The sequence below is a fragment of the Haemaphysalis longicornis genome, unplaced genomic scaffold (genome assembly GCF_048455015.1).
Source record: "Haemaphysalis longicornis isolate Haplotype H1 unplaced genomic scaffold, Haemaphysalis longicornis Haplotype H1 scaffold_1, whole genome shotgun sequence".
Taxonomy (NCBI): Eukaryota; Metazoa; Arthropoda; class Arachnida; order Ixodida; family Ixodidae; genus Haemaphysalis; species Haemaphysalis longicornis.
The window spans coordinates 231,307,858-231,335,268 of record NW_027526203.1 but is presented as its reverse complement, the minus strand read 5'-3'; the positions used below and the strand labels follow the sequence as shown (position 1 = coordinate 231,335,268).

At 46.3% G+C, this 27,411-nt stretch overlaps 1 long non-coding RNA gene across 1 annotated transcript; it reads right to left on the bottom strand.

Annotated features, from left to right (window-relative positions):
- Positions 1–799: 799 nt before the first annotated feature.
- On the bottom strand, positions 800–25,830 carry LOC144168673 (uncharacterized). The gene is made up of 5 exons (XR_013322196.1): positions 25,614–25,830; positions 20,419–20,532; positions 10,484–10,735; positions 5,637–5,707; positions 800–1,578 (listed from the first exon to the last, which is right to left on the bottom strand). It is a non-coding gene; the product is annotated as an uncharacterized LOC144168673 (long non-coding RNA).
- Positions 25,831–27,411: the final 1,581 nt, after the last annotated feature.

Below are 27,411 nucleotides of genomic sequence, written 5' to 3'. Positions count from 1 at the left end.
GAACATCTGAGGAACCGGTGGTTACGGAGACACGGCTAGTGAATTCAGGTCAGTGTAACTACAATCGGCTCCACCATACGCCGGTTCTGCGACGCTGGCCTGTGGCACACGCCTGGCACTTATACAGACCGAATATACCACACTAAGATTGCATCAGAAACATTTACACTCTCGTAAACACACCCCATTTGCGAACAGAGTGACTGCTCCACATAAACATGGATTTCAAACACCCGCAAACGATAAATCTCAGTCGTGAACGTGCTGCAAAAGCAGCGGCGGCACTGGGGAGTGGGCCGCGGACTCCCGCGGCTGCTTTCGAAACGGGCCGCTAGGGAGATTTCAGTGGCGCCCCTACAGGCCGCGCTCGAGGCGTATAAACGCTGTCACAATGAAGAATCCTAAACCGGTGATTAGCTCCAACCCATCTTGAAGAAGATCCCTCACTAGTACAGGACCCTGCAACACTTATCGGCAATCATTTGGAATGCGTCTGGTGGAAAGTACGGTCACATGAGCCAAAATCAAATTTTGGAGTACTACGAGTTGAATACGAATACATAGTTAAAATTCACTGTGAATCAAATCCAAAATTTCCAAGGACGAATATCTTGGGTATAGAGCTCCTAAAACAGCTACAAAAAAAATAAAAAACTGAAAACCTAGACAGTGAGCACTTCACATGTCTGAGAGTTATGTACTAAACCTTGATAAGAAAATCGCCATCATCAATCACTTTATTCCAGTTTTGTGTTACAGACAAAAAAAAAAAGCTGAGGATGGCCAGGTAAAAGTGGTCATTAACAACTGCCTGACGAGCCTCACCACACCTACAGGTTAGCATTAGCAAAAAAACTGTGAAATTCAGGAAATAAATCATTTTTTAGAGGTAACAGAAAGACGAAATTCATACACAATCAGGGCATCCATTGAAACCAAATTGTACACTTCAGACAGCACACAAACTTAAAAATAAAAGGTTAAAACAAAATAGCAAACAGTGCAATAAAAATATGGCCTACACTGCAGTGAAGAAAAGCGGGCTTTTCAATATGCTGTAAATACAGAAAGTATATTCGACTGGCTGCAGTCCTTCCAGTGATAGAAAAGAGGCGAGGCATGCTAGTGGCTGGAATAACCTTACTGCAAGCCAAGAAGTGATGTTGGTTCCTCACACATACCACTATATTGGCAGGAAGCTTATTTATGGCTTCTAAATTTGACACAAGTAGGGTTCCACTTTAGCTAGCATACACTACAATTAGAATACACTTGTTTATCTCTGTGGTGACCGGTCACACGAACATGGGGCACACGGCAGTGAGGACACAACAGCCACTGTCAGGGGCATAGGCACAATGACTCCACAAGTCGTGTTCTACCTTTTCTTAGTGCTGTCGTCGCGGCCTCTCGTGGACGTACATGGAAATTCATCCGTATAGTGCCACCAGGTGGTGTCAGTTACCACAATCTCCTCCCGCAAACTTGTTGACTATCGCTGGAGAAAATATTGAAAATTGCAAGATGAAAAATCACATTCCCCACCACGACGAAGGCTGCAGATTTTCCTCCTGGGAGCTGAAACAGGAAAAATGAGAGAGGGTCTCTGCCTCCAGCAACCTTCAACATCCACAGGACTGCGCATTTTTTCGTTGTTGTCATTCTTCCCAATTGCAAAGTCCACAACTTTCACCACACAGGGCGAGAAAGTGCGGGCCTTCGGGCCTACTGGTAGGGTCTCCAACCCTGACCGGATGCATTGTAGAAATTAAAGCAGCAGGCGTTTTGCTGTAATGTTTAGGCTTGTGCGAATAGTAATATTTTACTTCGAAGCGAACTCGAAGCGAATAGTCCTTGGGGTCAAATACTTTCGAAGTGAATTCGAATAGCTGTCAGGTGACACTAAGTTTCCAGGCCTGGCGGGACCTGCATAAAAAAGTTCTATACAGTGAAATCTTGATGATACGTTCCTGGGTGATACGAATTTCGGGATAATACGAATTTCTGATAAGTCCTGGTGAAATTGGATTGTTTGCAATGGGAAAAATTTCGGCTCTTACAAACGGACCTGCGCAGCCCGGCGGATGATACGAGCGAGGCGGCGAGGCGCCTGACTACCGAGCAAGCAAGCGATGACGACGTACGGGCCCTCTCTCCCCTTTTTGTCTATCTTTCTCCAGGAACGGCCGGGCTCTTGTTTTCTGCTCACGAAAACATGCCGCGGACGTCACAGGCGTGCTGACACTGCCTCAGAACACCCGCACGCTGCGCGCGACGCGGCCGATGCCGGGATCTCAAGCGACCGCTTCCTAAGCGCTCTCTAAAATGCCGCCCAAGGCACGCACGAAGTTGCTTGAGCGGCAAAGGAACTCGGGGGTGAGACAGCTGAACCAGATTTGGGAGCAATTTTTGGAGCACCGAAATCTTGATTTTGGAGCAGAACAACCTTCATTTGGAGCAGAAGAACATTTATTTGTCACCTAAGGAGCCTAAACAATAAAAATTTTGGCAACTCAGGGAGGGGGGAAGTGCACTTTTTAGTAGGTTTTGAACGTACATAACACTGAAACAGCCTCCCGATAGAGCTTTTCTGCAAGAGTATCAAAAGGTACGAACTGCACTACATCTTTAAAAACCATTTTTAAATTCTTAGGCTCTATGCAGGACAGTGTGGAGCGCCGTTGAGAATATCGAAGTGAAAAACTGAACAATTGTAAGGCATTTTTCCTATCATGTGAATGCCTAAATTATTATTTGTGCATTCCCAGACTGGGCTTTACACACAAGTGTAGAGCCAAAGCAAATGTTGCGCACAGCGAGGTGACAGTCGTCGCACCCCAGCAGCACCCCCCCATTTCAATTCCTAAGGTGCACGTTCACAACGATCGTAATTTGAGTAACATTGGTATGTTTAGCCACCTCCCTTTTGGCATTAAATTTCACTTCATTTAGATGAACCTTTAATACTAGCGTGCAACAAGAGTCCGGGCCGTCCCGTTATCGGACACTGCTTGAACATTTTGCGGCGATGTAGCCTGCGCCGCAACTTCTGCAGTGTCGATCGTCCCATTCCCGCCACTCACAAGCTCGCTCTCAAAGGCAGCAATAACTCAGCGTTTTATAACACCGCAACGAGTCCGAAATTTCACTTCAAGCGCGCACCGCTCCTGACACTCAAGACCGAAACACGGCGAATTCGAGGGCCCCACGCTGTTTTAGTAAGAACTCCGGTCTTTCAAGTCACGCAACTTCCCGCAACAGATCAAACGAATAAATGTAAAGCCAGCCACCCCCATAACCAAAACAACGGTAGAAATCGGCGAAGAGCACTCTGCCTGAAACACGAGCAACTGCTTTCCCGGCGGCCATGTTTTCCAATCTTCTCCAAGCCAAGATGGCGGCGCCCAGTGATGTCGTTCCATAGATACAGCGCTCCGAAGATTGTCGTTTTTTCCTCAATTTGCACAAGTAAATTTCATGCGGGTTTTTATTGAATGAGCAATCAATTAAACCTTCACAAACAACATCACCCTGGTGGTGCTGGAAAATTATGCCGTCAGTAAGCACTTTTCCCCACTCAAACTGACGGGACCGTTAAAATTCTTGGCTCTCACACTGTTTTGGAGCAGTTTGGCGCAATTTTTACGAATTTCAAGCTTTTGGAGCAGCCCGCCGCAGGAAAACACATTTGTATCAAAACTGCGCAATATGCGCAGCTGTCTCACACCTGGGAACTTCTAATGAGGGCGAAAACGGTACTATAAAACATCATCCGCACCGCTAGTAAAAGCGCCCATGCAATATCTGCTGGGGTGGTAAGCCTAAACATATCTGGCGGAGCCAGCCGACTGTTTGAGCGCCTTGAAACTGCCACCATGAGGCGCGCGCCTCCCCATTGGCGCAAGTCGTCAAGCTCCTCCCTCTGCCGCGCGAGACACCCGTCATTTTCTGGGCGAGGCAGAAGCTGCCGCGCGCGCGCACGGAATCGTCGACGCGAGCGTCAAAAAATCGCACGCGCAAGGCCGACACGATCGAATCGCGTGCAAAAACGCGCCATGTGGGTCACGCTCAGGGAGGCTACGACAACGTTCTGAATGTGGCTTAGCTTGTGTTGGCTCCACATGTAGTCAAGATGTAGGCCTGATGTCAATGGCACTGTGGCTTGCCTAACGAAACAAACTTGAACGCAGTTTTGATATCTGTTCACCCCGAATACTTCGAAATATCAAAAATTTTAAATTCGAGTACAAGTGAATTCGAATACTGTAATATTCGTTCGAATATTCGAAGCCCCCGAATATTCGCACAAGCCTAGTAATGTGATACACAATGAACCAAGCACTGTCAGCCAAATATATACATTGGAGCATGAGATTCTAATTTGAGTTTCATGCTATCTTATATGTATCTATGTTTTGGCTTTGTAGCACGCACGGTTAGCCACCCATGGCAACACAGGAAGAGTGCCAGTGCCACATGCCGTTGCAGGAGCCCCAATCCCTAAGCCAAGGAATCCATGTATTTCTCACAAGCGTGCCTCGTGGGGTAGGGGTAAAAATCAATGCTTGAGTACCACTTCCCGATCTGTCTGGCAGCTTCATTGCTCACACACTCATCGTGAAGTTGCAATGAAGGAAGCAGCAAAACAGCTCATGATGGCTTGTAACAGCAAATTTTGTTTCATGAAAAAAAAAAAGAAAACACACACAACACACTGTCTAACTGTGCTGGCTCACAAGCCAAAGCGAGCACAAATAGAAGCTGAATGCGGGTGCATCGAGATGTGTCACAATGGCTAGTCATTCAGGAAGTGCAAGAACAAATATTGTCTGCCATTTTTATATTTTTTTTGCCAATAGCTTGAACTGCAGGAAAAGAATGTCAATAAATGCAATATTTTATTTATGACTATTTATTTTACAAAAATTTGATGTTGCACAGCAAAAACCAAAGGGGCAAGCTGAGCTGTAGTGATGCCACTCCAGTCTGAATAGTGCGGCAAATTCAAGACAAGTAAACAGCGTGTTCAGTTTTCACTCATCTTTTGCAATTGGCAAGTTTCCCGCTGCACGTAGATGTGCAACATTTCATTCAGAGGTTCCTGCCTGTGTTTTCTAAGCATAACATCCAGTGTTCAAAAACTTTTGCAGGGACTTTTAACAAGCACAAAGAAGCTTGAAATACTGCAATGAAGTTTTCTGCCCATTGTTTACATGAACAGCTACAGTCTTACAAGAAGGGGTGTTGAACTTTTAAGGCAGGGAACAGGGGGTGGGACAAAACCACAGTGGATAAATTTGAGATGGTGGCAACATTAAAAAACGTAATGACCGATTTGTCCCTTCTTGCTTTTCCTCTGTTGCAATGTTGAGTTCAACATGATCAACAACCTTCCACATATGCTCTGTGAGCAAGCTAGGAAAGGAAAAAAGCAATGCTTAAATTTTTGCACTGTGAGTGAACGATGCATATGAGCTTTTTTTTTTTTCTGTGAGAATGAGTGTACATTGCTAGTGTGTTCTTAAAAAAAAATTTATTCTTTATTCTGTAATGGAGACTGAAGCTACACTAGGCAGGCTTCTGTGCTACATGAACCCCAGTCTATTTGATTAGCAATAACATGGGAAGTCTCTTACCACGGTGTATTTCCACGCTGGTCCTCTGGCTACCACACCAATGCTGATGACCATCCCTGCTGTAGAGGCTCCTGCACTTAAAAAAAAAAAGTGGTGGTGGGGGGGTGTTATCGCATCAAAGCTACAGATGGGTTATCAGGTGCACCGTAACGGAAGGCTTGAGATTACTTCTAGCCACCTGGGAATCTTTAACTAACATGTGCCGAAAGTCTCAATACACGAGCGTTTCAGTTTTTTGCCATCATCAGCAAGACACTGGGCTATGCACAATGCCTTAGCAACTGAGCCACGATGGTGGCTGGTCACTCCCGTACAGTCGGGGACTTAATTTTGCAGACCATGCGAGCGCGTGGCAAGAGCCACCGGCGCGCTCTGGAGGACCGGTGCCTGTTGTCGAGGCCGGCGCGGCGCGCATGCGCGTCCCGTTTTACTCGCAGGCACGCCGATTTTCTCGCTTCCTGCAGCGGTGCTGCAATTGTCACTCAAGCACCGCATAGCGACGCATTTGTAGCATTCCTTTCATCCTGATGGCACATTTGGGGCCTAACGTGACGATTGCGAGGGCTTTGGCGCAAGTGCTCCTCGCGTCTGATAAACACTTGCGCGGAATGTTTTATTTGTTTATTTTCTGCTTTATCGTTTATAGACGAGGAGACTATAGTTCATCTCACAAGCTAGCTGCAGCACTGTGGAGGCTACATTGTTATCAATAGTGCGCCCGCTGAGGGCGCCTAATCAGCCGTGAAGGGGGTCCTGAAAGGACACTCCCTTCTCCCCTCTCGGCAAGTGGCACGGCACGGCCCCAGCGCCTTTTGTCGCTTCCTTCGCGGTGAGTTAGGCGGCCTGAGGGGGACAACAATGTAGCCTCCACAGTGCTGCAGGTAGCTTGTGAGATGAACTATAGCGGCTTACGAACGGCATCCCCGAATGAAGCGCGTACGAAGCACAGTCTCACGGTACCGCGCTACCGACCACGAAAGGCCAGCTATACGAATAGTGAACCTTTATGCAATTAGTTTATTGTGTAATTTGGTCACTGAACATATATTCCAGCTCGCTGTCCGCTGCCCATAAAGTAGGCGATTTGCAAGTTATACCAAAGAAATTATTTCGGCGTTTTTGTTGCCTACTTCATTACTTAAAGGGGCACTGACACAAAAATTTTGCATCTTGTTTTTTTTGTTGCGATAAGTAGCTAGTGACCTACTTATAACCTGTAGAAACCTCATTTGCTTCAGCGTGCGACGGTTGTTTAATTAGAGGCATTTTCAATGCGGCCAGTCGCAGTTTCGGTTTCAGCGAGTGCCGCGAAACGATGGATTTTGTGGATTTTGTGTGAACAAAGCTGACCACGTGACCGTCGGAGGGATATCACAGAGCAGAGCCGTCGTAGCACTGTCGAATCCGCATCGACGGCAGTTTCTGCGAATGCCCCCCCGTACTGATCTCGTGAGGCGCCTAATTAAAAAGCGAGTGGATGTGACGCAGGCGCTGCGAGTGCAAATGCTACCGCGGCTAACGAACGACGCGCGACGCTCGAGACGGTGGGTGGCAAGACGCGCGCTGGGAGCAGCCGGCCGGTCTGCCTACAGGTCCGCCTACAGATGTGTTCGGCTTAGCACTGCGGCGGATATTCGAGTGCCGCTCTCATAAGCGGTGCAGATGACAATTTTTAATGCAACCCGCCATCGCATCATTAACTCCTTTCTCATGTAAGCCACCATGGTCGGGACTTGGGGACAATTTCGTGCAGCGGTAACAAGCTATCACTCGAGCTACCTGCGCCGGCGTGGGCCACTTCGCGGCCGTGGCCGCCGCCTGCACAGCGACCGTGCGGCTTGCTCAGTGGGCTTTTCGTGCCTCCGGCGCGTTTCCGCATCCAATGGAAATAAACAGTAATAGAAACAGAGTGCCTGGAATCGCTGTAGAACTTTGGTCGCGGCCAGCTGCCCGATGAGCTGACGAAATCACGGCGCCTCCGCCGCCAACGATCGGGTCGTTCGTTCTCGAGAGCAGAAGCTCCGCCCTCCGGCCCTCCGATTGGAGCGGCGAGCCGGCAGTGCGGAAGCGGCAAACACAAACTCGTGACGTGTTTGGATGTTGTTTATTTACACTTGCGCGTGGTCCTCTGCTGGCCGCTCGGTTGCATTTCGCACACTTCAAAATTGATTTTAAATATGTTCTAGGCTGTATTCACCGCTGATATTTTGCAGATGATGTATATGTGTTCCCACCAATCTATCTCCGAAGTTATCTCGCCATCAAAATTTTGTGTCAGTGCCCCTTTAAAAATGATAAAAATACGTACTCACATAAATTGTCTGTTCGCTCTGCCCGTCGCATTCGTAAAAATGGCACCTCGGGCTCCCGCTGAATGCCGTAAAATTATTCGCTACTTTTGAAAAGCTGTTTTTCAAAGGGACATTTGCCGGCTTACTAATAGGCCAAGAGATGCTGTTAGCCAAGGAATTCATACCTACAGGGATGAATTGCTCCAAGGCCTGAGCAATTCTTCAAGGTCGGCTTGCATTGATTATGAGGTTTTAACGCGCCGATGCTACACAGCTGATAAGGCGCGCCGTAGTTGAAAGTTCCAGATTAATTTTGATTACCTGGGAATGTGTAACATACGCCGAAATCCCGAACACACTTGAGCATTTTCGCTTTTCGCCTCCATCAGAAAAGGGCCACCTTGCAGATGCCCAGCGGAGCGGAAGGACAAGGTCAACAACGAAACAGGAGGACAAGCTGATTGTTTTTCAGTGGTTAAACACCCGTTCATTAGTGACAAAAACATTCGAAAGGCCCTAAGTAGCGATTAATATTACGGCGAAAAGTAGCGAATAATGCTATGGTGTTCTTCGATGGGAACCCGAGGTGCTGTTTTGAATAATGCCATCGCGCAGAACGAACAGACAATTCATTGGATATGTCATTTTTAAGTAAGAAAGTAGACATAATAAAACAGAGGATTTCTTTCATAAAAATTGCAAATCGCCTACTTTATGGGCAGCGGAGGGCGAGCTGGAATATATGTTCAGTGGCCAAATTACCCTATAAACAAGGTGAATAAAAACTCCCACCTCCCGTCGCGGGAACCCCTGTGTAGATGCGCCCCATAGGGGGTTCACGTTGCAGCGTTGGACAGCGGAGGAACGGCGCAGGCACCACGTTTTATAGCGCGCATAACGGTGAGGGGACGTGCCGTCGCCAGTGCGTCTGCCGCAGCTATGACACAACACAATCCACTTTAATCCAATCCAATCCAAGCCAATCCAATCGAATCCTGTCCAATGCCCCTCGCTAGAGAGTGTTCGCTATCGGAGAAGAGAGGGGGTGAGCGGCGGAGAGCGCAGCTGGTGCGGCGAGGAGAATGGGGGAGGGGCGGACGCCGACGACGCCGGATGCAGGGGCAAGGCGGGTGAATGAGATGCAGTCGCATCTAAAAGGTTCACTATTCATATAGCTGGCCTTTTGTGGTCGGTAACACGGTACCATGAGACTGCTTCATACGCGCTTCACTCGAGGACGCCGTTCGCAAGCCGCTAGTCTCCTCGTCGATAAGCGATAGAGCAGAAAACAAACAAATAAAACATTCCGCGCAAGTGTTTATCAGGACACGAGGAGCATTTGCGCCAAAGCCCTCGCAATCGTCACATTAGGCCCCAAATGTGCCATCGGGAAGAAAGAAATGCTACAAAGGCGTCGCTATGCGGTGCTTGAGTGACCATTGCAGCACCGCTGCAGGAAGCGAGAAAATCGGCGTGCCTGCGAGTAGAACAGGACGCGCATGCGCGCCGCGTCGGCCTCAACAACAGGCGCCGGGCCTCCAGGGCACGCATCGGTGGCTTTTGCCACGCGCTCGCGTGGTCTGCAAAATTAATGGCCAACTGCACTCAAAATTTCGACTGCGCGAAATCACTGTTCCTGCATAGTATGACTAAAAAGACCGCGATGTACGAAGTAGGACGCCTAAAATGTGTGTAATTACGCCGCAAGCGACCAGCAAAAATCGATGATTTTGAAAACAAAATTGGGCAAAACGCGGCCATTACGGGCAGGCGGAAGTGACGTATCAGCCGTAGGCGCGAGGGGCAGGACGGCCTGGCCTGACGGCGCGAGCTGTGCGGACCGGCCGACACGGCCGGCTCGGGGGTGTGGGAGGCGCGAGGAAAAGCGAGCACTTGTCCCGCCACACCGCGTAGGCATGATGTCGCGACGACACTCGAAAAGGAGAGAACCGCACGGTTGAAGAAGCCTCTTTGGAGCCGCGAAGGCCAGGCGTACCGGCGGCGCGAAATACGAGTTTCCTGGATTCTCCCGCTGTGAGGCAGGCTGATCGGCCTGGACGGCTGGCACGTCACTTCCGCTAAATGGCTGTTTGCGCGACATGCCGGCAGGTGCTTTGTCGTCTGCAAGGGCGTTATTTTGAGTGCCTGAAACTGAATAACCACGCATTGCACAGAGCTACCGGTCGCGTCGCAGTAGTTCTCATGGTACCTATGACACATTTCGAAGGCATTTAGCCAGGGTGAAATTTGAGTGCAGTTGGCTCTGTACATATAACTGCCTCGCCCAGAACAAAGCATAGCAACAGACAAACATGCCAAGGTAAATGGCAAACTTGTGCTTGAAAAATGGCAGAAAAATTCGAACTGTTGAATAATTATAGCCGATTCACAGCTGAACTGGCTTGAATGAATGAAAAGCAGTTCTTAAAGACTGACAAAATGCTTGGCTCATTATGAACACCTGCAAAAAAAGCCACTTTTAAGGGCCTGCACGACCTCTCTCTTTGCGATACAGCATTCAGGTGACTGCCAGTAACTGCATCTGCAACAACTTACGGTGGCCTTCTGCGCTGCTGCACACCTGTATAAAGCCTTGCAGCTCATGACGGCAGGGCTTGCGATGTGTCAGGAGGCAGACAGTCCCCTCAGTGTTCAGAAGCATCCCCTTCTAAAGGGGCAGCCAGCCTTTCCAATCCCTCGGATGAGATCTCTCTGCCTGGGAATCTGTACACAGTGGCCACCGCCTTTGGGAGCTAGGGCTGGTCACAGCAGACGGGCAGATCCACAGGTACACTCCTGATGAATCAACTGAAACGTCAACAGATACCGTATTTACACGATTGTAAGTCAACTCAAATGTAGGTCGAGCCCAAAAAATTGATCTCTCAAAAACAACAAAAAAAAAAAGAAAAAAAAAGAGCACCGCTAGAAAATCGTATCGCAAAGAGAAGTGCTTCCGTCAACCCACACGGTGGCTCTACCATCAATGATCAATGCTGCCACAAGAGCCATGCACTCGCGGTATGCGCAATAGATGTTAAAAAAGAAGAGCTTTTGTATAAGCACCCGGAATAACCTTGCGCTGTGGTTGAGCAGGAAGAACACATTCGCCACGAGATGACAACCATTGAAATAACTGGCAGCGGCCACTGCCGCGCGGTACCAAAACAAACATGGCGGCTGACGGAAGCGGCCACGCACGATTTACTTTTGAGCGACTAACCTCCCACCATCGCATTCGGAAGTGTACTTCATGAACAATGCGATCTGATTTGGGCTACGTTCACGCCGCGCATTGAATCAAGGGATTCGCTAATACTCATTTTGTTTATTAGAGAGGAATAAAACGCTTCTTGCCACATTTTTGCACGTGATTCGTGCGCGTCGGCGTTGTGCGGGTGACTTTTGCTTCTACTACTTTTAAAGGGACAGACAACCGCTTTTTGTCACGTAAATGTTCTCTAGCTCATATGAAAGCCAGCGTTTTATATAGCCCGGTAACCACAAGCAATTTCTAAACAAATCGGCAGAAATAATTTTAATTTGGCAGCAAACTTCCTGAAATCGGCAGGGTGGCGGTTTGTAGTGTCGAAACTTAGCACTACAATATGTGTCCCTGTCACGTGCCTGCAAACCAAGCAGCTACTGTAACTGCTGAAACGTTTATTTACATATTGAAAACCTTCTAACACAAGTATTTGTACAAGGTTAAATTGTATATGTATTTCTAAACATTATTTTGAAAATTCTAAAGACACGCCGCCCGCCGCCGCTGGGTTGTTCTCAGTGTGGCTAACTGAGCCACCATGCCCAGAATCAACGGCAGCGTTCAGTAAACAGACTCAGTGAAGGAGCTTTGACGATTCTGCCTGAGGCAGAGGCATTTGTTCTGCCAAAATATTTGATTTCAGTTTCCAAATACACCAACGACAGCTAAAAAAAAAAAAAAAACGTCACGCCCGGGGAGAATGAACTTCCCAACTCCACAACGCGAAGCCAGATTCTACCTATCATCTATCCCAACAGATGGCGCATTCGTGCACAATAGACTGTTGCATTAAAAAACACATAACTGAACAGGAAAGCCTGCGATTCAAACTTTTTCAGCTGGGGACACGTTTTTAAATATTGTTTTTCATTTCGCATACAGATAAAAGTATGCTGCCAAGCTACTCTATGTCATGGTTGCCAGCATCATTTTTGGGAGGGACACATACGGCTCACAGATCTAAAAATTTCGATTTAAAAAGTTCTAGGGCGTTATCAGCAAAACCGTTTCTCGTCAAGGTGCTTTAAGTGATGCCCTTTCATTTGGGATAGAGAATATATACTTGACAAAAATTGGTTGTTTGGTTTTAAGTTCTACCAGTTCTACCTCGGTATGACGCATGACGAGTGCGGCAGTGGGAGAAGCATGACGACTTACTCCAATGGGGAGGTGCGCTCTTCGTGGCGGCAGTTTGAAAGCACTCAGGACAGCCGGCGGGCGCCGCCGGAGATTTTTAGGCTTACCACGGTGGTGGATATTTGATTGGCACTTTCCCAAGCGGCGCGGATGATGCTTTATAGTGTCGTTTTCGACCACATTATCAGCTCCTTTCCTACACAAACGTCTTCGTTTGTGCCTTCAGTGATATCTTAAAGAGCGGTTAGAAGCGGTTGCTGGAGCTACGCGCACCTCTTTGTGGCTGGTGACGCCGCCATGTTGCCGCCGCCGATCGCGTAGCGCGCAGCATGCGGGAGGTATTCGCGGCAGCGTCAGCGCGGCGCATTTTCGCGAGCAGAAAACGCCCTACGCGGTTCACACTTTAGACCATAACCATGGGAATGAGGGTGCAAAGCTGTCCCCACCTCATAGCACCCCTGATTTCTCCTTTCTCTTGCCGTTGCTAGCGGTAGACGGTTCGATTTCGATTCTAAGTCGACCCCCAAACATTGGATTGTCAAATTTAAAAAAAAGGGTCCACCTACATCGTGTAAATACGGTAAGGGCACACCAGAGGAGAGCACATTGAGGACCTATGAAGATTTTGTAATGGAGTACCACAACGTATGCCATAATGCATATGTGCAAATCTTATTAGGGCACATTAGGTAATTCAAAAAACACTTTGCGTGGTTAAGATACCAGAAAAGGACTGTAAATTCACAACTACAAAATAATTAAAAGTTGTGTAATTGAAAACATAGAAGTTCTCAGAAGCATTCACATCTCATTTTTCATAAATTTAGAAGTTTCAAAATCCGTCTCCCAAATTTAGAGCTTTCATTAGGGTTGCCACCCTTCCCCGGAAAAAAAAAAACGGCCCTACGGGAGGTGAGGGGGAGGGGGGATATATAGAATGGTTAATTTGTGTTGAAAAAAAGACGCGTACGTTTTTGACATGCAGTGCCATTTATTGTATAGTGTTTTCTTAGAGGGAAATCGACATAACGTGTTCTGAAAGTGATTCAACTGAAAATTAACCGCAATTGCTGACCGCGGCAATAGCATTTCGTTGTTTTGTCCCTCCCTTAGGTCCCCCTCCATCTCAGGCAGCACGCTCGCCCGCGTATTTTCTCTGCTCGCGTGTCTTTGTGCAGCTTGTCGACACATATTCATCGTCATAGTTGTTGAATTGACGCTTATAAAATGCCAAAACGGACATAATCACGGCACAAGGGCCAGAAAACCAGCCAATGATGCCCGGTTTTAGATATGGACCGGCAACCGGCCCGCTGTTCAAAAAACCGGTTGCACCGGTCCAAAACCGGGCAGGTGGCAACCCTAGCTTTCATAGCAACCAAATTCCGCTGAAATTCTAGCATATGTAGTAACATTTAGCAAATGGCAGCAAGTACCTACAAAAAAGGGCCCATCTCCCCGCGAGGGGGACTCGAGTAGATGCGTCGCATAGGGGGCGGGTGTATTGCGTTAACGTTTAGTGTTTGGGGAGTTGGTGGTAGTGAATGCGTTGTATCAGCAGCTTCTTGACGTAGTTTGAATGAGTCACGGATATAAGGCGCGTTCGTAGCCTTTCATTCTGTGTCGGTTTTGTGGCGCAGTGGGAAGAGCACCATGTACCTCGCGTTCCGCCCACAGGTAGTGAATGCGTTGTATCAGCAGCTTCTTGACGTAGTTTGAATGAGTCAAGGATATAAGGCGCGTTCGTAGCCTTCCATTCTGTGTCGGCTTTGTGGCGCAGTGGGTAGAGCACCATGTACCTTGCGTTCCGCCCGCAGGGTCGTGGGATCGAAACCAGGTGCTGGCGAGTATTATTTTTTTATATAGTGTAGAGGGAGGGGTGCGGACCTGTTGTTGAGAGTGAGGAGGGTATAGCGTGATGCGGGAGAGGAGGAGTGGGGGAGAGGGCGCACCTGGAACGGCTGTTGCGGACGCCGAGGCACGCCAACGCCGGGTGACATCGTGAGTTAAAGAAATGCTCTGCATTTAAAATTATCTTCCTTACCCAACAGTTAGTCACGGCATTTATGTGTTGACAAGCCCAGAATACTGAGAGAAGGTCTTACAATGGTAAAATAAAACCTGTTTGGAGGCTCCTCTAGGCGGTGCTTTTCCTGGAAGGCTGGCACATTCATTAAAGGCTTTCAACTTTTCATGCCATGCATGCCACATTTAGCATTTGCTTGCCAATAAATGTAGTTATTGAGAGCAGCTAAGGGGAATGAACAAATAATGTTGGACGAAAACGAGAATTACACTAGCAATGCTCGAGCTGGGGCGTATGCCACTTTGTCCCGATTACGCAGTGCTTTCTTTCCAACAGCGCCCTCCTAGCTGAAGTGACCAATGTGCACAGGTCAACCTAGTGGTGGAGCAACACATGTTGATTGCAGCCATACATGGGCAGTAGTTCCCTTTCCAACTTTGCCGAGGACAGACTTTGTTAAAACCACTCAGTTACTTTGTCAGAGCTAGTACTGGTTTCCCTTTCCCATACTAGATAATATGATTGCACAAGCAACCAACAAAAGGGCAAAACATTAATTGCAGTTCATATAGAGAACCGTTCTATATTCGGTTCTCATATAGAGAACCGAATATAGAGAACCACAATGCTTTTGGCTGGTAGGTTAAAGATAAAATACTTAGCCCCAACCTGCAGCTAAATTCACGCGAGATATAAAAGCAACCAGCATGTATGCAAGCACTTGTGCCTTTAGATCTTTTCTCTTTTTGCCAACTGACACGATTGAAACAAGAAGCAATCACCTCTGCTCATACAACACTAATGAAACCATTGTGCCTTGCATGGTTTACTTCTAACTGGCAAACTAGCTTGGTCTTCCCACATTAAAAAGATTTGTTCATCCGCACGTAGGAAATTAGGCATGCTAGGGCATAAACTCAAAAGTTTTCCCCCAGTACTAAACTTCCCGCATACAATACAATAACCAGGTCGGGTTTGGAATATGCAGGTGTGCAGGGGTGAGACAGCTGAATCAGATTTGGGAGCAGTTTCTGGAGCAGCAAAATCTCGATTTTGGAGCAGAAGAACCTCGATTTGGAGAAAAAGAACAATATTTATTACGTCACGTTATAGGAGCCTAAAAAATCAAATTTTTGGCAACTCCGGGGGGTGGGGGGAGTGCACTTTTTTTAATGTACATAACAGCCTTTCAATAAAGTTTTTTTCTACGAGAGCAACACAAAGTACGAACTGCACTACCTTTTTACAAACCATTTCTAAATTCTAAGGCTCTATGCAATATAATCGTGGAGTGTCGTTGAAAATATCAAACTGGAAAACTAAGCAATCGTAAGGCATTTTTATTATCAAGTGAATGGCGAAATTATTTTTGTAATCCCATACTCGGCTTTACGCACAAGTGTAGAGCCACGGCAAAAGTTGCGCAAAGCGAGGTGACAGTCCTCGCACCCCACCAGCCCTCCCATTTCAATCCCCAAGGTGCACCTTCACTACTTTTCGATCCTAATCTGTGCAACATTGGTAGGTTTAGCCACCTACCTTTTGGCATTATATTTCACTTCAGATAAATTAGTCATTATTAGTAGCATGCAATAATAGCCCGTCCCGATATCGGACACTGCTTGAACATTTTGCAGCGATGTAGCCTGCGCCACCACTTCTGCAGTGTCGATCGTCCCATTCCCGCCGCTCGCAAGCTCGCTGTCAAGGGCAGCAATAACTCAGCGTTTTATAACACTGCAACGAGTCCGAAATTTCACTTCAAGCACGCACTGCACTTCACACTCAAGGCCAAAACACGGTGAATTCGCGGACACCATGTTGTTTTTGATAAACTCCCTTCTTTCGAGTCGCGCAACTTCCCGCAACAGATACAACGATTAAATGTAAACCCAGCCACCCCCATAACCAAAACCACGGTAGAAGTCGGCAAAGAGCACTCTGCCTGAACCATGAGCAACTGCTTCGCCCGGCGGCCATGTTTCCCAATCTTCGCCAAACCAAGATCGCGGCGCCCAGTAATGTCGTTCCGGAGAAACGGCGCTCCGAAAATTGCCGTTTTTTTCATCAACCTGCACAATTAGTTTGACACCTCAGTACACATAAGTATTCTTTCTAGAGGACTTTACAATGACATTTGACAGGTAAATTTTAAAAATGCACAGGATATAACATGTGCAACCCAACATTAAGACTCTCGAAAACACTACCTTGGGACAAGTTTATGCGGGTTTATTGAGTGATCAATCAATTAAACCTTCAAAAACAGCATCACCTTGGGGGTACTGGACAATTATGCCATCTGTAAGCATTTCTCACCACTGAAACTGACGGGAGCGTTAAAATCCTTGGCTCTCATGCTGTTTTGGAGCAGTTTGGCGCAATTTTTGCAATTTTCAAGGTTTTGGAGCTGCCTGGTGCAGGAAAACAAATTTGTATCAAATCTGCGCAATGTGCGCAGCTGTCTCACCCCTGGGTGTGGGATCCACATACTAAAAAAGATATTAACAATCTAGAGAAAATCCAAAGATTGGCCGTCCATTTTATTTCCAACCGCTTTCGCCAGTCGGATTCCCCAACTGAACTAACGAATGATAACAAAATTCAAACAAAGAATATCGCAGGAAAACAGCAAGACTAAAATTTCTTTTCTATCTATCCAGCAAAAAAAGTGTACTAGACCTATCAAACATTCTTGCTCCGTGATCTTCGCGTCCAACAAAACGTTGTTATTCCCAAAACTTCACTCCTATCTTTGCTCGAACTAACAATTTCAAATACACTTTCTTTCCCCGCACAATAACAGAATGGAACGAACTACCACATCACAATTTTGAATCTAGAAACGTGTTTAAAGGTGTATTGAAAGTTTTTGTGAAGTGTGACTTAAATCTTGTACCATAACATGCTGCATAGGTATTTACCTGTTAGTTTGTGCCACCTCTGTATTGTTTCCTTTTTTGATCATGTTCCTTGTATTGCACAACCCCCACACCTGCCTAGGCCATTCTTGGCCTGCAGTATTTTCTAAATAAATAAATAAAACAAAATAAATAATAAATAAATAATTCTTTGAAAGCAAATTTAGTGATACTTTTATTTAGGAGAAAGTGTACAAGTCGTGTAACTTGTGGTTACATGAAATTATATGCGCTCATCTTTACATACATTTATTACTTTTCGCTTATATGAAGCGAAAATAATAAATCTACAAACAAACTGTGTGCCTAAGTATGCATTTTTTATACTTGGAATTCATGAAGCGTTTTTATTTGTTCTTGATATTTGAGATAATACAAAGCTGTTCACAGGTACTAGACGTTCTGTAATTTGGAAGTGTTTATAAATTACAAAAGTGCTAGTACCCCTGAACAGCCCTATAAACACGCCCACTCCAGAAGTCTAAATGTCCATGCAGATAAAAAAGCGAGTCACTTAAATACTTAGTGACATGATGAAATTTAGTTGATTAATAGCACCTCTACGTACTTACAGGCAACAGAACTGCAACGTCATCATATTGAACAGCAGAACAGCTAGTTGATTTGAGCTTAAAGGAGCCATGAAGACAAAATACAAGTTGGATTTATTTGAAAGACTGCTTAGTCCAGATAACAATGATACCAATATCATCGCAATCTTCGAACAAGTAACGGAGATATTAAAGAAAACGTGTGAAGCAGTCATGACCCCCTAGCCAACTTCCCGCAACTTTTCTACGATGTCACGGAACCTTGTTTGCACGATTGGCGGCCGCCCAACTCGCCTGTCGCAGCGACATATGACTGGACGTCTGTAATGGGGCCTCTAGTTCCATTTGACCGCATCACTTGAATGCTAACATGCAGTTAACGCACTGAAAATTGTTTTATTGTTGGCCCGTATGATGTCATTCTTGCTCATAACACGTCAATGTGGCGCAAACTTTAAAAGTTTTTAAATACTTCTTGCTTTTTTTTCGTTAAAAAAACATACTTTGCCGCTGTAATGGAGCTGAGTAAGATACTGAATCCTAGTTTTTTTTAATTAAACGAAGTTGTATTTTCTCTTCATGGCTCCTTAAATTAAGGGACACTGAAGTGAATTTGTCAAGCTGCCGTTTTTGCTTGCACTGCGTAGACTGGCTCAAATCAGCATACTTTTCATCGTTTATCCGGTTTACAAGTCGGTAATTATTTTACAAAGCGCAAAAGAAGAAAAACTACCATGCGCGGTTTGCGGCGGCCGCACCAACTAAAGGCTGTGACAACTGGAGGAGACGCACCGTGATTGGTTAGCATTCAAACAAGTTTCGGTTTCGGTTCTGTAAAACACCATGCTTGACATCCGACGGCATCGTTGGATGGGCATTCTCGATATCTCAGTAATAGTCGTACCGCACTTCTGCCATGTTGTCGGCTGTAAAATGCATAAGATAAGCCTCCCAGGACGGCTTGGAATCGTAGCAATCACTAGCCGAGGCCTACGCCCTGGGTGAACGCCATCCGCGTCCCTGCAGATGCTCAAATGCCATGCGCTTTTCCCCCATATTTGGAGCTTGCCTCAATCATGCCTGTATCGTAAAAAGCATGTTCGCACCAGGCCAAGGGTCTGTGGATTCTGGCCTGTGCCCACTGCCCGCAAGCAGTCAGTGCTTATGGCAACAGCACGCCAACGAGAATTTGCTAGCGCGCCAGTGTCAGCCTGCACGCGTTCTGTGAACTAGTTCGTGTAGCCATGAACGTTGCGGCCCCAAAAAAAAGGTGAACTCAGTATAGCAAACATCAGCGGAAAACGAAAAAGTTAACTTATAAAAAAATCACGTACCCGCGGGGATTCGAACTCGTGACTTGCAAAACACTTGCGGTGACATACCTAGCGCCCCAGACCACTCAGCCACGGACAAACGCTGCTGTCTTTAAAAATATCAGGTACGTATATAATGTATAACGATTTTACACTTTGATTTAGTTTTAGCATTTCAAGAAGCTTAGGTGACTACTTGTTGTATTGTGCTCGTGCAGTAAGCGTACCCCAAGTTTCCACAATATCTCACGTCTAGGAATTGCATTTCTTAGACGGAAAAGCGTTCGCAGATGCGTACCTAGTCATGCTGCTGACCACTCTGCTTGTTCGCCGAGCGCAAAAAAGTGCTTCCTGCACCCTAGTTTTACGCTGTACGGTAAAATTTTCAGTTGATTTTATTTCCTTAGTACCTATATTGACTTCGCTGACTCTTCTCCCGCCTTCAAGTGGCCCTAAATTTTCCTACTGGCATACCAGTCAGCGAAGCGTCGCATGTGCGCTTGCGCAGCGCTTGTGTTAAGCGACCTTGACTTGGAGCTAGATACAGTGTACAAACTAACAAAGTAAAGGAAGGCAGATTCTTCATTTCACAAACGTGTCCTGGCTTCGTTTCAACTGAGTGAACAAATAGCGACGACCCGTCGGCGGCCGGCGGACGAAACGCTGGGCCGACTGACTCTGTCGGAAGGCCGGCGAGCCGTGCTGTAGCGCAGCCAATTGTTAGAACATCTCCTCCTGATGTCACACGAAAACGCCACAGAAAATGGGCAAGTGTGCAGAGAGGGGGACAGCATTTCTGAATTGAATTTTCTATCAAATAAATTCGCGTAAACACGCTCAGAGTGGTCAAAACAGGGCCTAGGGACTCCGGACGACAATTTGCGCTTGTAATTCCGCGATGTAATTCCGAGTGTCCCTTTAAGCTGCATACATGACCTTTTTTTTTATTTAGTATGCACTCACCTGAAATAAAACATCAACGTGCCTGTTCCCATTTTTACTGCGACCAACATCAACTTTCGTAGTTTAGTGCATGGTTCAAAAACATGCACATATTTGGATAAGGATTTCAATAGCATCTATGACTGTACGGCTGAAAAAATTGAGCGAAAGCTCTGCTTAGAAATTAGGCAACACCAGGCCAAAGATTTGTGTGTTAGGCAGACCTTTTCTCCTTTCAATAAACATTTCACTCTCTCTGTTTGTCTAACTTTCAATGGCTATCAAATTAATTTCATAGTATGCTATTCGAATGAAAACCCAAATCTGTCCTACTTGAGCTGGGAATCAGCAGAACCTTGACCCCAACTGGAAGCACTGGCTCACGAGGTGTTTCCTTGCCTACTGTGTGCTGCTGGGATGAGATCATTGGCTGGCCATTCAACCCACCTGAAATCATAAACAAGGGCAAGGAATACATGTTGCCAGAGAAATGACAAAAAGGGAAACTAGTGGCACATGTCACAGAAGGAGCTGTCTAACAGCTAGGCAAATGAAAAAGTGACAATAAGCAAACAACTACCAAGTCAAAACAAACAAACATTCAAAGAGAAATACTAAGCACATTATACAAGCTAGGGAGAAAAACTCTTCAATCATCGGTCACAGAAAGTAAGAGCAATGATGTCAGGAAGACCAACCCAGTGTGCTTGGGCAGCACCGAGAATTCGAATTACTTCATTTTCCGATGCTGCTATTCGCCATGCTGGTAGAAGTTATTTAATTCTCAGCTGCGATCAAGTATTTCCGTTTTGTACCACAGCATTCCCAGCCAGGACCAGCTGATTCCAGTTCCTGATTTTCGGCATGCCTTTAGGTTAAATGGGACTTTTTTCTTGGACTAACTGCTAAGCTATATATAATTTACAGAATCACCTTACAATGCTAGTAGAAAATGCAGGTCGTACATAAGACACTTACAACTTTACAAGAAAGTGACGAGTGCTGAAAGTATCCAGAACTTAAGAAATTTTACCCAAAACTCGACCACATGTTTTGTAACATGGATTGCAGACTATTCATCAAACGCCATTACATCGAACATCACTTCATAGAAGCCGTTTGGTAGAAGGACGTTTCATCGAGGACATTTCATAGAATTTGGTCATACAGAATAGAGCAGAGCCTTTAGGGCGCATGGACAGGAATAAATAAGACTGTGAGACAGCTATTTTTTGTGCGCTTCTATCTTCAAGCTGATCGTTTTTGTATAACCATTTTAATGCGTAAGAAACCGCTGCTTTATTTTGAAGGAGTTTCTGCCAGCCGTCTCGGAGCTGCTGGTTCGAAAATAATTACGTCGTGGGAAAGCCACTTTAGCTGCCCGAGCTGCCCGGTGAACTGGCGATCCGCGTGCCACCTCGGTTTCTGCCTGCCTTCTGGTCCGTTCAGCACTTGGCAGAACAAGGGTTACCATGAAAAAATATATCTGTAGAAAGTTGGCACTGCAGGTCTTCAAAGGCTGTTGGAACCTGACATCCCGGTGTTTGGCGGTTCCTTAGCCACCTGCAGCAGGAAGAAGAAGCTACAAACAGCAGGTTTACAGCAATTTTGCATAGCCAGCAGCCACCTAAGCAGAGGAAGGCTGTGCTAGGCGAGAAGAAGCCCTCAAGCACGTCTCGAACCACTGGAGAAACATGCCAGTAAAGGATGTTTCGAGGGCAAATGCTCATTAATAAAAACTGTTACTGCGTTTTCGTACATTTTTATGTCGTACACCCGCCCAATTTTTTACCAATATCACGGGAGCGTCGACCGTTCGGTCGATCAGCGCCATGTGATGGAGTGATACGACATACTCGGTGAGAGTAGCCGCATGCGCACTAAGCAAAGGCCACGGCTGCCGTCGTCTGCTAGGCTGTTCCCAGAGCAGACGGCCACCACCGATTTTTGTTATTCACTTATCACACTGCCTGCCATATCGAAATTTTTCTTCAAGATCAGGCACCTGGCGCCAACTGAAAACAGAGTAATCAGCGTTGCCAAACGCAAGGTTCACAGAACAATCATCATTGCCAAACGCAAGGCTTATCGAGCAATGCTGATTTCTCTGTTTTCAGTTGGCGCCACATGCCTGATCTTGAAGAAAAAAAATTAGCGCCAATCCACCCTGTGAATGTGGTTGGAAAGCAAAGCTGTAAATGGCACCCACATCGATTACCGATACGACATCACTTAAATTCACTCGCGTTGCTCTACAAATAGTGAAACCAGAGAGAAGTGAAATGCACTTAACCACACCCTCTATTACTTCAAAGAGATATTCTTGGTAAGGTTAAATTAATGCAAGATGCATGAACGGTGGTTGGTTGAGTTGTATTGGTGTAGCACACAAGTGGAAACTTTTTTTAATAAATTAAAGCTTAAACCCGGTGTTAGACGATCTCACTTCTCCATCTTTGCCTTCGCGGACAGAGGCGACGAGATTGGCGGAAGAGACTGAGGAGGAGCTAGAGGAGGAGGAGGAGGAAATACTTCTATTCAGATTTCTGAAAGGCCCAGAGTGCAGTCCATGGGAGTGGTTCCTTCTTCATTGTAGCCCATATTCAGTCCCCGCCGCCTGTGCTCTGCCCACCAGCTGAAGCTGGTTAGGCAGGGAGGGACTGGACAGCAGCATCTCCCATTGCTCTTGTTCGGTAGTTGACGGAAAGAGAGGAGGGTGCTCAGGGCTAAAGTCGCACACCCCTACTTCCGAGCAAAATTTACATTCAGCGCTGTAGCGATTCGGGTGCATTTAGTGAAGATGCGCCGGGTGTGGGAACGAGCCGGATTGTATGAGCCGTAGGGTAAATTGTTGTTCTATGGAAAGGTCAGGGTGAGGCGAAGATAGGCTCTGTCTCAGAAGGCGATAATGCTGGTTTATGTCCCTGAACGAGACAAGCAGTTGACTGCATGTCCTCGTGCAGCTCCATAGGATGGGGTAAAAGTGCAGCCTTGGTGGGCGTATTCGTTGCCCTCCATGGAAGCGTGAGCGGGTGTCCAGATGAGTTGAATGGAACCATTTGGGGAGTGGTTTTCAACACACGCAGTGTGCAGGTTGGGGCATCAAACCCGGCTGGTAATTCCGGTAGGCTTGTTGGGAATCGGTGACCACCTTACGAACACCTGGTTGAGTGAGATCCAAGGCGATGGCTGCCTCTTCTGCTGCCGTCATGGCTTCGGTCTTGAGTGGTGCACAAGCAAGGAGGTTGGTTCTGGAGGTAGCCACGATGATGGCATACTGCTGACCTCGATGTTAGGAGGCGTCTGTGAGGTAACTGCATGATCCCACCTAGGGTGGTGTTGAGCGCTTCAGCCCGTGCTTGTCGGCGACCCTCATCGTGTGAGGGGTTCATATTTCTAAGCAAAGGGAGCATCTTTAGTTTTTGTCACCAGAAGTCCATGAGTACATCAAGCGGAGTTATATTCTGTGCTGCCCAGACAATCTGGTGAAGGATGCGGCGACCCGACGCAGTTCTGCTCATTCGGAGCTTCTGGATAGAAAGATGACCCTCTCCCAGCTCTTTCACCGTGTTGTAGAGCCCCGTGCTAAGCAGCCTCTCTGTGGACGCACTCAGGGGAAGACCAATGGCTTGCTCAACCGCCTTTCTAAGCATTAAATAAAGCATCTTTACGTCTCCTTGTTGAGAAGAAGACAGGGGGCTGACATAAGTGATTCTCGAGAGGACAAAGGCTAGAACTGATCGAAAGGTATCGGATTCTTTGAGTCCTCGCTTCTTGGTGGCAACTCGCCTGATCATGAGTACGATTTTATTGATGCTATGTTTGAGGCGCTGCAACGATGCATCACTCTTGGTGTTGGCCTGAAGATGTAGGCCCAGGATCTTGATGCTGGGGCATGGAGGGATGGTCTGGCCATCAAATTGTAGTTGAATGTGTTCCTTGAGGTGTCGTTTGGCTTGAGGGCGGATGAGAAGGAGCTGAGATTTTTCACGTGTACACTGGAAGCCACAGGCTTTAGTACATTGGCGTACTCGAAGTGAGATGCCATGGGTTGGTGTGAGCTTCCTTTAATCGCTATCGCGTGGCATTCAGCGAGAATGCAGGGGTTAAACCAGTAAATGTGCTTGGTGAGTGCACCACTTGTCTTCCCCGCCTCCGGCTCGTAGTTAAATCGGTAAGACAACGGGCTCTGGCTTTGTTACTCTATTAGTTCCAGGTTCGATTCCTGGCAGTGCCAGTAAATTCTTTTATTTGTTCGCGGGAGTTTTCTGTTGACACCAAAGGTCGCGAAAGAACCCGGGGGGGGTAGAGGTAAAAAGCTTTGCTTTAAAATTTCGATATGGCAGGCAGTGTGATAAGCGAATAACAAAAATCGGGGGTGGACGTCTGCTCTTGGAACAGCCCAGCAGACGACGGCACCAGCAGCTTTTGTTTAGTGCGCAAGCGGCGCTACTCTCGCCGAGCTTGCCACGTCACTCCATCACGCGGCACTGATCGACCAAACGGTCGGCGCTCCTGTGATATTGGTAAAAATTGGGCGGGTGTACATTACAGTTACATATATACCGCTCATATCGTCCTTGCAAAATAAACTTTTCTGATTTCTGCCAGTCGGTCGATAAATTTTTGTGTGTCCTGAAAATGTGTCTCTTCTGGCGATTTGTGTGATCAATTACTTTGTATATACAGTTCCAGAAAACCGAAAGGAAGGAAATAACCAACCAACTTCAGTAATCACAACACAAAAGGCACCATCACCCGGAGCAACCTCAACTCATTTCATGTAGCCTATAATCGTCACGGGAAGTGGCAGTGACAAAGACTCGTGCTTGAAAAGTGCGCGGTTTTTTACGCGACCCTAAATTATAAAGCCTTCATGCTTCATGCATCTCTTTGTGATGAGAAAACTTGAACTTTTCTAGCAGCAGTACTAATAGCGACCGTAGCTTCCGAACAGCATTCGATAAAATGGGCGACATCAATTCAATGAAACGGCATTCGAAGAAACGGTTTCGATTAAACGGACATGCCTTTGATAAAACCGTGTTCGATGAAACGGCGTTCGATGAATTGTCACGTACCCTTGTAAGATATTTCGCTGACACCCAGGCCCAGCTGAGAATTTAACCATAAACCAGCAGGAACCAGCTGCATTTTCTCTAGGGGCTCTACAACTCCATCACTGTTTCCTTCTGCCCCAAATGAGACACCCGCATGAATGTTAGCGGCGGTGGCCCATTGCTAATCACCTGAGACAGCACACGGACAGCATATCAACAAGGAAAAACTTATTACGACCTCCGGGCAGCACAGCAGAGGCAGGTCTGAAATGACATCGCCTTTGTAGTAACCCTACGAAACCCAAACTACAAGTCGCGAACAGCACAAATCCATTTGGGCAACAATTATGTGTAACGACGGCGTCACTCTTCAAGCCATCATCTTTTTTCGGTTCGCTTTCATGGACTATCAACAAGCTATCAACAAGCCGCAGTCTAGGAAGATCAATTTGGCGCTCTTTTACTCACCGAATCGTGTGTTTTCCATGCGTCTCGGATGCAGCAGAAACAGTCCGCAACGCGGTTCCAGTTTCGCAGGCGGGTAGGGATATCGCGGACAAAATATCTAGGGAACACCTCTACGACAAATCCTTCTTATTCTCTGCTGACGACTGGGCTGGTCGCCACACAGAACAGGGAGGATGGTCGCCAGAACCACACCCACGGCGACGTTCTTTCCCTACGCGACGAGACCACACGCTCATAGGCGTGGTAAGATGGTTGTAACCAACGTTTTCCATTTTATGTTAATTTGTTTTATTTGAAATAAAGCGCTCTGTTCAGCCAACTTGTCGGTGTGCAAAAATTTTAGTTTGTGAACTTTCTGAGATTAAAGAAAAGTTAGAATTCATATTATTCTATTGAAATAAATTATTCAATTGTAATAAAAACAAAAAGCAAAAGTAAAAGTGTTTCCAGATGTTTAGTACGTGACATTGTTACCAGATTATTGTTTTATATGCAATTTTTTTTGCGCGCTTGTTGGTAAAGTTTAATAATAAATAAAATGTAGGGCAATATATATTTTGCCCAAAATAAAGCCCAGTTATATAATTCATGATATAATTAAACGGTTTTAATTGCAGTGTTGCCAGTATTTAAAAAAGACATAATGCGCAGTGTGGCCGAGTTTTTCTGCAATTTATTATGGATAAATACGTCAGTTTGCTATTGTTATTATATTTCTGTTAGTCAGTTTTGTTAATTTTATGGCGTATAAAATTTTATTTAATTACAGAGTATTTTATGTTGTAAAAAAATGTAAGGTTACCAGACATTAATCCTTGAAGTATAATACAAGCGGCGTTGTTTTTAATTATCATTGTTTACTTCCGTCGGAAATTGCGCTGTTATGTGTGGTGAGCAGTGCACCATGGTTAAGGCGACCTCGCTTCAAATTCTGACGCCACGGCACGTTGGTGTTGTGCTGTGAAATTCACCGTAGTTTCATCGCTTCCATTAAAAAGAGACCATGTGCAGCGGCCCGTTTTGTTGCTGCGGTAAACCCGAAATTAGAGAAACGGTTAAGCAACTCTCCGACAGCTAGCAAGCGGCCAGCTGAGGCTTTCCGTGTGTCGACGTGCTCCGCGCATTTCGAACCATGAGAAACCATGCACAAGATTTCAATGCAAAGTACTTAGCGGATAGATTCCGCAATCCTTATAATTGCGGAATCGGCTGCCAAGCGCGCATATATACAGGGTGTTGCAACGATAACTGGAACACTTTAAAAAATTTTCCTGAGCGATCCGCCGCTCTGTTCGCGCTCAAACTTCACACAAAGGTCGCATTTTGTGGTCTATTTTGTTTGACACCGGGAACAACAACGGTACTTACCTGTTTATTCTGAAAATAAATAAAAACGATTTTCGCCTATGGGAAAATGGCGGCAATTTGGACGTGCGAGCCCGAAAACCGGGTTTTCTGATCGTCTGTTAGCTCATTTCTAGGTGCATTTTCTGATCGTCTGCTGCACCATTTGGCTCGATCAGTACGTGAATCCCAAACGTGCGTTTCACTCTGCAGGTGGTTCCGTCGTTCAAATCAGCGGCCATTTTCCCATAGGCGAAAATCGTTTTTATTTATTTTCAGAATAAACAGGTCAGGTAAGTACCATTGTTGTTCCCGGTGTCAAACAAAATAGACCACAAAATGCGACCTTTGTGTGAAGTTTGAGCGCGAACAGAGCGGCGGATCGCTCAGGAAAATTTTTTAAAGTGTTCCAGTTATCGTTGCAACACCCTGTATGCGCGCTTGGCTGCAGCCG